This window comes from Belonocnema kinseyi, chromosome 3 (assembly GCF_010883055.1).
Source record: "Belonocnema kinseyi isolate 2016_QV_RU_SX_M_011 chromosome 3, B_treatae_v1, whole genome shotgun sequence".
NCBI classification, from domain to species: domain Eukaryota; kingdom Metazoa; phylum Arthropoda; class Insecta; order Hymenoptera; family Cynipidae; genus Belonocnema; species Belonocnema kinseyi.
Window position 1 is genome coordinate 44,722,028 of NC_046659.1, and position 10,053 is coordinate 44,732,080.

Genomic DNA, 10,053 nt, shown 5'->3' on the forward strand with positions numbered 1-10,053 from the left:
AATCACTGTATTCCTGTAAGTACGTGTAGCTCGGAGAACACTTTTTTCAGGCTTTTTAAGGGGGAAGATACGTTTAGAATTTCCAAAACATCGACTTTTTTCATATTTTGAATGTATAATATGTTAAAAATATACTGTAAAAAGGAAAATATTAAATATTTATGGAGATATTGTCAAAAATGTCAGAATGCGCATACCGTCACTAATCAGGTAGTCGGAGAGCTTGGATCGGAGCAATGTTTCTTTCACAATAGGTTTGTATATTCTTTTGTCCTATAAATTCTGGGAAAGCTGATTACTACGTTACTACGTCACAACGATTACTATACGTTTATTATATCGACCCGGGATCTCCGATTGATCGGTAAGTCACTGAAACTAATAGTTATACCGTAACGAATCTTTAAGCGTGATTATCTTGAAATTGTCTTTTAAAAAACTGCTCGTGCTGTAATTTAGGAAGTTATTGGCCGATCAATTTCTCAACTTTAAGAAGATAACCGAGTGGTTCCGATCTATCATAAGGAAGCTTAGATAAGTGAATGGCAGAGCCTAAATGAATATAGTGAAGTATGAACGTTTTTGTTGTTGATGCAATTATAATAAAGGCAGGTTTATATTATTTTGACTCGTCTTTATTGAAATTAAAAACCTTGTAAGTTGGATCCTGTCATCACTGCAATCACTCGTTTCATCCTACAAATACCTTCAGATTAAAAAATGGACGTATTACCATTATTGATCCATAAAAACAAGCGTTCGATATATATTAACTTTAGTAAGCACAAGTTTCTTTAATTAGTAGTTATAAATCGTTAAAAAATTGTATTCTTATAAAAATTACCGAACGCTTATGATTACGGATAGAAAATAAATAAATAAATAATATGTTCGTTTTTTACCTGAAGTAGTTTAATAAAATTAATGAACTAAAGCGAACCATTATGAAGCGAAATATTATCCAAGCCAGTGTAATAAACGCGACATTCTATTTTTAAATTCTCAATTTAGTATTTAAAAAATTATCATATTTTTTACAAAATTAATAGATAAGTGAAACGAAGTAAAATAACAATAAGCTGAGATTGGCTAAACTCAGTCATCGTAATTATACTGATTTTAAGCTATAAAATCCTTTAATTAACAAACCAAAAAGTATGAAAAAAGTAATTAAGAGTGAAAAGTATACAATGAAAATTAATTTATTCGATAGAGCTGAAAGAACGTAATTTTGTCATATAGAATCGTGTCGGAATTCTTGGAATATCAAAATTAAAAAGGTTTTTGCTCCTCACGATCCAGACGTACTACTACCTCATATAACTAAATTTATTAATACACACATGTATATTCATATGCAAAGCATTGTAGAGGCGATAGCGCTCGGCGTACCACCATTGATTAAAACGCTGCAGCTAATTATAGTAAGTCGATAAGAGGAGAAACTCCTCCCTCCTTATAGCACACGCCAAATGCATAAATTGTGAATCCTTAAACAGTCGCCAAATCGCGAGCAATCTGAATTCCCGCGCCGGGCTGCCCGTGATTTTCTCCCCAATTTCTTCTCTTGTAATCTTTTGTCTTCTCTTTCAATACTGCATTTTTGTATTCCTCGTTGTTTTTCTATTTAATTCAACAAAACTACGTAATAGCTTGCAATATCTTTAATTCTAATTGCCATTATTCCAATACTTTTTCTTTTTCTATTTTTCACAATAAATAGCATTCAACTATCTACAACATTCTTCTGATTGTTTCACGATGCCCCTTTAGCTTTATTTTATGTTTTTTTCATTTGTCCTTCTGTCATTCACATGTCAATTATATGTATACTGTTTTTCTATTTAATAAATAATAATGCAGATTTTGCTTAAACTTGCATTCATTAGTGCCTTTTTTATCTGTTTCTCATTATCCCTTCTCTGCAAATTATTTTTTCTCTTAAAATAGTCCACTAAGTACCTATCAGTTATTCCACTTTTGAGTCGTAATCAGTACCAATGCATAAGCATTTCAGCCGTAATGAAAAATTTATTATTATTATTATTATTGTTTCACAACAATAATACGTGAGTTAAATATAAATGGTGTATAAACCGTTGAAACTCCGTACGAACATGCGTAGATCACCCGCTGAGTCGACCTGACTTGCCTCATCAGGCACGTATATTTTGAAACTTTTATCTTTTAGTGACGTAGAATAATAAAAAAGGAAATGGAAATCAGGAGAATTTTATATTGTACTTTGAAGTTAGTTTACAGAAGGCCGGAGAGCAGCACCGGGACCTCCTGGCGTTTAAGCTATAAAGCCCATTACACAGTAAATATAAATACTCAAAGTTATATTCGAGTTAATTTCAGATTTGACTTGAATTAAGCAAGTACCTGAATTTAAGTGTGCAAACTATCTTGAATAAAGCACTAACTTTTCTTAAATGAGAAATCAGCATTTTTCTACTGGAATTAAGTGAAGTATCCTTCTAAATTTCAATATTTAGTTCTGAAAGTAAGTTGAAGGCAACCTGAAATAACCTGTAAGGCTCTTGTTACCTAAAATAAAGGAATATACCTTTCCTGAATTTCAGGTTCGTACTACCTTGCATGACGTTACAGAGCGCTGGCGCTACTATACAGCTCGTGGCCATTTATTCTGGTCGCATCCTACTAATACTCTATGTCGCGTTGGTCAGTGTGTGTTATGATACTATGTTTCCATCATTCGAGGAGTTTTTGTTTCACAGATTTAAAAAAGTGCTGCAGGGAAATCAATTCCAGTTGTCATCCAATATTTGGATTGTTAAACCCATCAAAATAATTAAATTACAAAAAATTTTACTTCGCAACGTGAGCGCCCTTTCACTACATTACGGAACACAATTCTCTGAAGATTTTGGACCGCACCTGACCTCAATATACCGTTTTTTCCATTTCTCGTACTTTTCCTGTATTTTCTTACAAGTTTGAACCCAACTGGTATATTTTCTAAAACGAATAACTATTATATAAAAACAGTGTGGGGACGTCCGTTAGCATGTTCGCTATCATTTCCCATATTTTGAAGGCAAAATATTTCTTATCCTAGGAAAAAAGCCGGGGAACCTAAAACTGGTAAAATCGACAATTTTCTAAGTATCACATGCCCTTAAGGTTACACTAGCTTTCATTATAAATATATTCTTAATTGAAGAGCGAGTACACGTGAATATCACGTCATGTCTGCCTGAATTTCAAATAGTCCCGACCTGAATTTCAGGAATCTAATTCCCTTAATTTAATGTTCAGATGTGATTCTGAATTTCAGACTGCCTATGCTTCTTTTTGTGACACCTTAAAATAAGTCGAATTTTCGACTTAAATTAAGTACTTTTTTTGATGTGCAGGTAGCTACATAAATTAATTTATGTGCAGCAGCATAGTTCTGCCATACAAACTAAAAAGATACGTAAGTGACATTGCCGCTTAGCGTGTTTCTCTTAAGCGTGACAATGAAAAAGTCGATCTAAGCGGCAATGTCACTTATGTATCTTTTTAGTTTGTACGGCAGAGTTTCACACGACACTTTTCCCCATAGTCACACGGGAAATAAGAATTTGCTGGCCTGTGTAGAGTGGGAAAGATGATCGATTTTTGAGATAATTGAAAAACTCGAAAACGATGGTTTTTCACAGTGATAGGTGACGCAGTATATATCAAGTTTTCCAGCTAATATTAATTCTTTTTTGATCGGGTTGAAACATGGCTGGATTATAGCCCTAGTGGACCTACACCAATTCACCATACCATAGGTTCATGTATCAACCAGTTATCAATTTATAGGGGCCTCAATTTTCCACTTATTCACGTGTTTTCTCACCGTCACATAAGCGTACATTTTTTCAGGATGAACCGATTGGACTTTTATTTTAGTGTTTTGCAAAGCTCTTTTCATGTACTTTCGGATTGTTATAACGATCTAGTTTTCTTGTTGTGAAAATCAAAATTGAAGGTTTTTTAAAGCAAGAAAACCATATTTATTAAAAAATTATATTTAAAAAATAGCTTTTTAATACTCGTTAAAATCATTTAAAGAAAAAAATTGGACCGGAAATATTTTCTTTGTTCAAATTTAGATTTTTAACCTCAAGGTACCAAGTTAATTTTCCGCAGCGTTCGAGCACGAATGCTGGCAGGTAAAATGAGCCTTAAAATTATATTGAACTTTTTTGAGATGATTATCTGTACAGAAATATGTAAATTACGTTATACGTTTCATCTCACACCTTTTATTTCATTCATAATGAACGTAATAATTCAAATTTGAACAAGGAAACATTTCCGGCCTACACTCAGAAAAAAAGTTGAGTTGTTTTAACAAAATAGTTTGTTCGACCTAGTTTGTTTTTTGGCACAAATAAATTTGATCAGCCCAACTTCAAATTTGGTTCATTTAAAAAAAGACAACGAATTTATTTAGTCGATTCAAAGTAATTATATTTTACCGTTTCTAGTTGATTCAACCAAATAAATTTGTTTAACGGAATAAATTGTATATTAGGATATTATTTGGTTACAGTAACCAAAAATTTGGTTCATTTAAGCAAACGCTCTTTTTAAATTGCAATAAACATACCGATGCAGATAACGTCAGCCCACGCCGGTAGCCAGTTCGAGTCGAAATTTCTGACCGTGTCGTGCAAGTGGTGTGCACGCCTATATTTCGAAGAAAATGAGCAAAGTGAATAAGTGGAACATTTTTATAAATTCACTATTGAAAATTTGGGGTCTCCAGCAATGTGCGGAAAATTTTGAACGTAAGTAAAATATTTAGTTCACAGATTCACAGCCGCACCGGGATCTAACCTCAAAATTCTAACTTTTCTATATTTCTCATTTCTAAATTTCTGACTAAAAGGCCGTGCCTGTTTCTTCAAGCTACATCCGACGCGTCTGGTTCTTTAAGAAAAAAATCGACATGTCTGGTTTTCCAAGCAAAAGTTGACGTGTTTGGTTCTCCGTCCCAACCGAAGATTTGTGTTCCTAGATTAGTCATAAGTAGAAATGACACTATATAATATATTATTTAGTTGACCTTCTATTCGATTTGAAATTAAATGAGAGTGATAAAGTGCGATTTTATGCTGTAAAAGTCTGCATTTTTAGAATAAATTATTCTAACATTTTTTCTTAAAAAATGTACAAGTTATTAATTTGTGTGTATACCCTAATATTAGGACTTCTCTCTACTAAATCTTCTCTCCACATCGGTGCTCAAGTTATTTCTCATCTAAACCTGTTCGATGAAAGTGAAATTCTATTTAAAAATGTTCAATATTTGTTATACATTTTTTAGCAAGAGCATTGAATATGTTCACATTCATCAAATTGGTTCCAGGATTAAATAACTTGACCGACGATGTAGAAAAGCTCAACTTTTTCTTTAAAGATAAATAAAAAATTCTCTACGATAAAAAACCTTTTTGTTTCAAACAAATTAAAAATTTTATTGGATCTACTAAAATATTTAGTTGAATCTACCAAAATCTTTGGTTGGATCAACCGAAATATTGAGTATAATCAACCAAACTCTATTAACCAAAGAATTTGGTCCGATCAAACAAACAATTGATTGATCATATAGTAATGATTTTATTTGGTTGATTCAAACAAATTTTGGTTGCATCAGCCAAACTTTTTTCTAAGTATAGTTTTTAATCTATATGATTTTAAAAATATAAAAATCTTTTTTTTTAATAGACATTTTTTTAATGGTTCTTCTCAAGAAATCAATTGCAATTTAGATTTAAGAAAAAAGAAGCAAAATAACAAATATATCGATATAATAGTTTTAATATACATGAAGCATTATCCTAAAGGAAATTACACTAACGTGAAGGTAAATAAGAAACGCGTGAAAAAGTACTTACGTGGACAAAGTACTTTGCCAACAATGAGCAAAGCAAAAAGCGTGAGCAAAGTAATTTTCTCATTGTTGGCCAAGTACTTTTCCCACGCATTTTACATTTCTCTAGGATTTGCTCTTCTTTTCCCATTGCTGCAAACAACGATAGAGAAATCCGTCATTTTGCCGTCTCTAAACTAGCCTAAAAACTCGTGTTTTCGGCATGGGTATTGGAAAAAGAAATGTAGCTTATTTTAATTTGCTCCGATTCGAATTTTTTAACGCTTATTGTTTCATTTGGATTGCTTTGTGAATCGTTACTTGAAATTGTTTATTCCTGTAAACAAAATAGTTTTCCGTTCGCGGAAGTCAGGTTTTAGGAATGTAATCAACTCAGTTTTTTAAATTATTGAATCGAATATATTTTAAAGCCCAACACAAATCATTTACAGGACTTTAGGAAAGTAATAGACTTGAGTTAGTGAACAGAATTGAAAAGACGAGGTGAATATCTCGATCATTCGCAAAGGTCTCACCAGATCTTGGGGTCAAAGATAAATTGAGGTTATGTCGAAGTACAGAAGTAATGGGATTGACCAATTAGAATTCAATATTAGTTAGCGAGGTCGCTGCGCGGCACCCTACGTTAAGGGGATATATCAGAGTTATAGAAAGGAATGTAAGATTCTGTCCACAATTATGAATATTTTTGTCGTATTTCTTGCATAGGTCATCTAAATATTACTCTCTCAGATTGGATGAAACCGGTTTTTAGATAAAATGTTTATATTTTGTTTAATAATAAAATTAGCGAGAACAATAGAGAAAAATTGCAGTGACGCTCAGTGTAGCCGTGTGTGGATTCTCGCAGCACTCTCCATCTACCCTCATCATATTCACGAGGCAGACTCCCTGCAGCGCATTGAATTGCTCGTAAATAATGACCCTTTCATTGTCATGAGATGCAGACTAGTTACAAATCCATAAACCATATCTTCCTGATATGCCATATCAGGCTACCAAAGCCATATCTTCCTGATTTCATCTTTTGTAACTGGTCTGCATGTCATAACAATGAAAGGGTCACCCTTTCATTGTTCTGACATGTAGACCAGTTACAGAAGAGGAAATCAGGGAGATATGGCTTGATTCATTTGCAATTAGCACAATTAGTTTATTGACATAATTTGTAGAAATTAAAAACAAAAATTCATGAAAATCGGTAAATATTTGCAGTAATAATGGAAAAATTGAAATATATACAAAAGTGTACCCTTTACCGAAAACTTGACATCCACTCTTTCCATCTGAATAATAAGTAACTAAAAAGTACTGATCAAGAAGTCTTATTAACTGCGAATAATAAACCTTACTAAATTAATTGTTAGCTTTTTTTAGTTAATCTTGTGAGAAAATCTTACTAAAGAAGTTAATAAACGACTTTGGTCGATGAAAATGATCAGTTTCATTTTCTGCACTTGAATTTCAAATAATGAAAATTGAGATAAGATGAAGATGTTCATATTTAATTCAAACAAAAACTAAGTTTAAAGTTGAGAGTGGTAAGTACTTTATCCATATATAAACGGGCTAAATTATTACGATATCTGTTTCTTACACATGTAACAGCATCCTTGATATTATTATAAAATATTGGACTCGGAAACTCGACCAATTTATCTCTATGACTTTTTTTTGATGAGGGAACATTGCTGTTTGAAAGCCGTACAAGATTGTCGCAATATATTGGCAGCTAGGCTTTGGACCCATTCTATCGGCTTGAGGGTTTGATTCCCACCTCGCACTCTAGAAGAGCCTTGGTGGCTCATGCGGTAAACACTAGCCTAGCAAGGGAGTTCTTCATCTCCGGAGAGTCGTGGGACAATAGAAGCTTCCATTCCATGTTCCAGTGAAATTTTTGAAGAAACGACACAAGTTATGAAAAATTTGAATGGACAAAAGTTGCTCTTACAAAAAGAGTGAACACTCATACGAATTTGTTATGAATAATTTTCTGATCAGACGCGCAGCTAATGGTTTCTTCGTAAGAACTAACATTCTGAATGAAAAATTAAAATTTTTGAAAAACGCCTCAAGAGTTTTAGTTTCCTTTTGATTTATATATTTTCCTAAAATCTATATTCGCACTTGGAAACTTGCGAAGTGATATTTACCGAACACAACGGTGTGAAAATCAGGAAATCAAGGATGCTGTTACATGTGTAAAAAATTTAAATTGTAATAATTTTGCCCATTTATATATAGATAAAGTATTTACCCCTCACATCTTTAAACTTTTTTTAAAATTAAATATGAACATCGTCATTTGATCTCAACGTTCATTACAAGAAATTCATGTTTACAAAATGAAAATAATAGTTTTTATCGAGCAAAGTCGTTTGCTAACTGCTTTAGTAAGATTTTCTCACAAGATCAACTAAGAAAAATTAAGAATTAATTCAGTAAGGTTTATTATTCGAAGTTGATAAGACTTCTTGATCATTACTTTTTAGTTGAATACTCATTATTCAGATGGAGAGAGTGGATGTCAAGTTTTCGGCAAAGGGTACACTTTTGTATATATTTCAATGTTTCCATTATTACTGCAAATATGGACCGATTTTCATGATTTTTTTTTAATTTCTTCAAATTATGTTAATAAACTAATTCTGCTAATTACAATTGAATCAAGCCATATCTTCCTGATTTCATCTTTTGTAACTGGTCTGCATCTCATAACAATGAAAGGGTCATTATTTAGAGCAATTCAATGTGCTCCAGAGAGTCTGCCTCATGAATTTGACAAAGGTCGATGGAAAGTGCTGTGGGAATCCACACACGGATACACTGAGCGTCACTGCAATTTTTCTCTATTGTTCTCTCCAATTTGATTATTAAACAAAATATAAAAATTTTATCTAAAATCCGGGTTTTTCCAAGCCGAGAGAGTAATATTTAAATTACACATTCAAGAAATCAGACAAAAATATCCAAAATGGTGGACAGAATTTTATATTCATTTTTACAACTCTCATAAATCCCCTTAAGGGCAGCCGCTCAAGCTTACATGAAATATGAAAGTAAAAATAACATATCTAGAAACCTAAATTTTGTAATAATACCATTTAATATTTACAATTTTAATCATTTCTAATTTATTACAATAATCTTCCTAGTATTAGTTCTTTAATTAATTACTTATTTTTTTCAGGATCAAACATAAAAATGGCCCCTTTAAACAAGCATCGTTCTAAATAACTGCTTAAAGGGTCTTGCCCACTATTCGTACGAAATGATATTTAATAGATTTAACTGAGGCCTCCCAAAATCCTTCAAAGTGTGGCGCTTGAGGTGGAATAAAGCGCTAATTGATCTTTTGCTCTGAAAAAAGCTTCAGATTTTGGGGTAAAGTGCTGATTTTGTGATATTGTACAATTCCTGAATTTCCTTATTTGCCCCAACAAAATTAGTGGCGTTATCTGAATAAATAGTATCAGGCTTGCCGCAGAGTGAGATAAATCTGTTTGAGTAGCCGAAAAATGCTTCGGCCGTAAATTCACAGACTACTTCGAGGTGAACTACTTAACTTGAAAAGCACAGAAGGACCGAAACATAGACCTTGACTTTACTGCGATTTCTCACTCGATTTTCTTGAATGGAAAATGGTCCATAATAGTCGACTCCGAAATACAAAAATGAACGTTTTGCAAAGAAGCGATGTTCAGGAAGATTTCCTGTAATATAATTGATTCCACGTGGCTTTGCGCTGAAAAACCTTATACATTTTTGAATCAAGTGATGTGTGACGTTTCTGTCATCAATAGGCCAATACCGTTAACAAACTCCGTACAGAGTAGGCGGACAAGGTGTGCGACCGGGAAACCGAGGTTTCTTGGACACGGCCTTTCTCGTTTTCGGACTGGAAGTTGATCCCTGATTAAATGGCCTTCGGTTCCCGAAGGATTGCAGGTGTTCTGGGAGGTTTGCGCTTGGGACCCTTATCGGTCGGTACGGGCGATCTTGGTAAATACTGGCGTCTGTGGGGAAGCTTTTTTTCGATCCATGGATACCCAGCAGTGTTGCCAGATTGGCGGTTTTCCCGCTAGATCTAGCGGTTTTGAAACCATGTCAGCGGTAAAAATTAAGTTACTGCGGTTGGCGGGAAAACTAGCGGG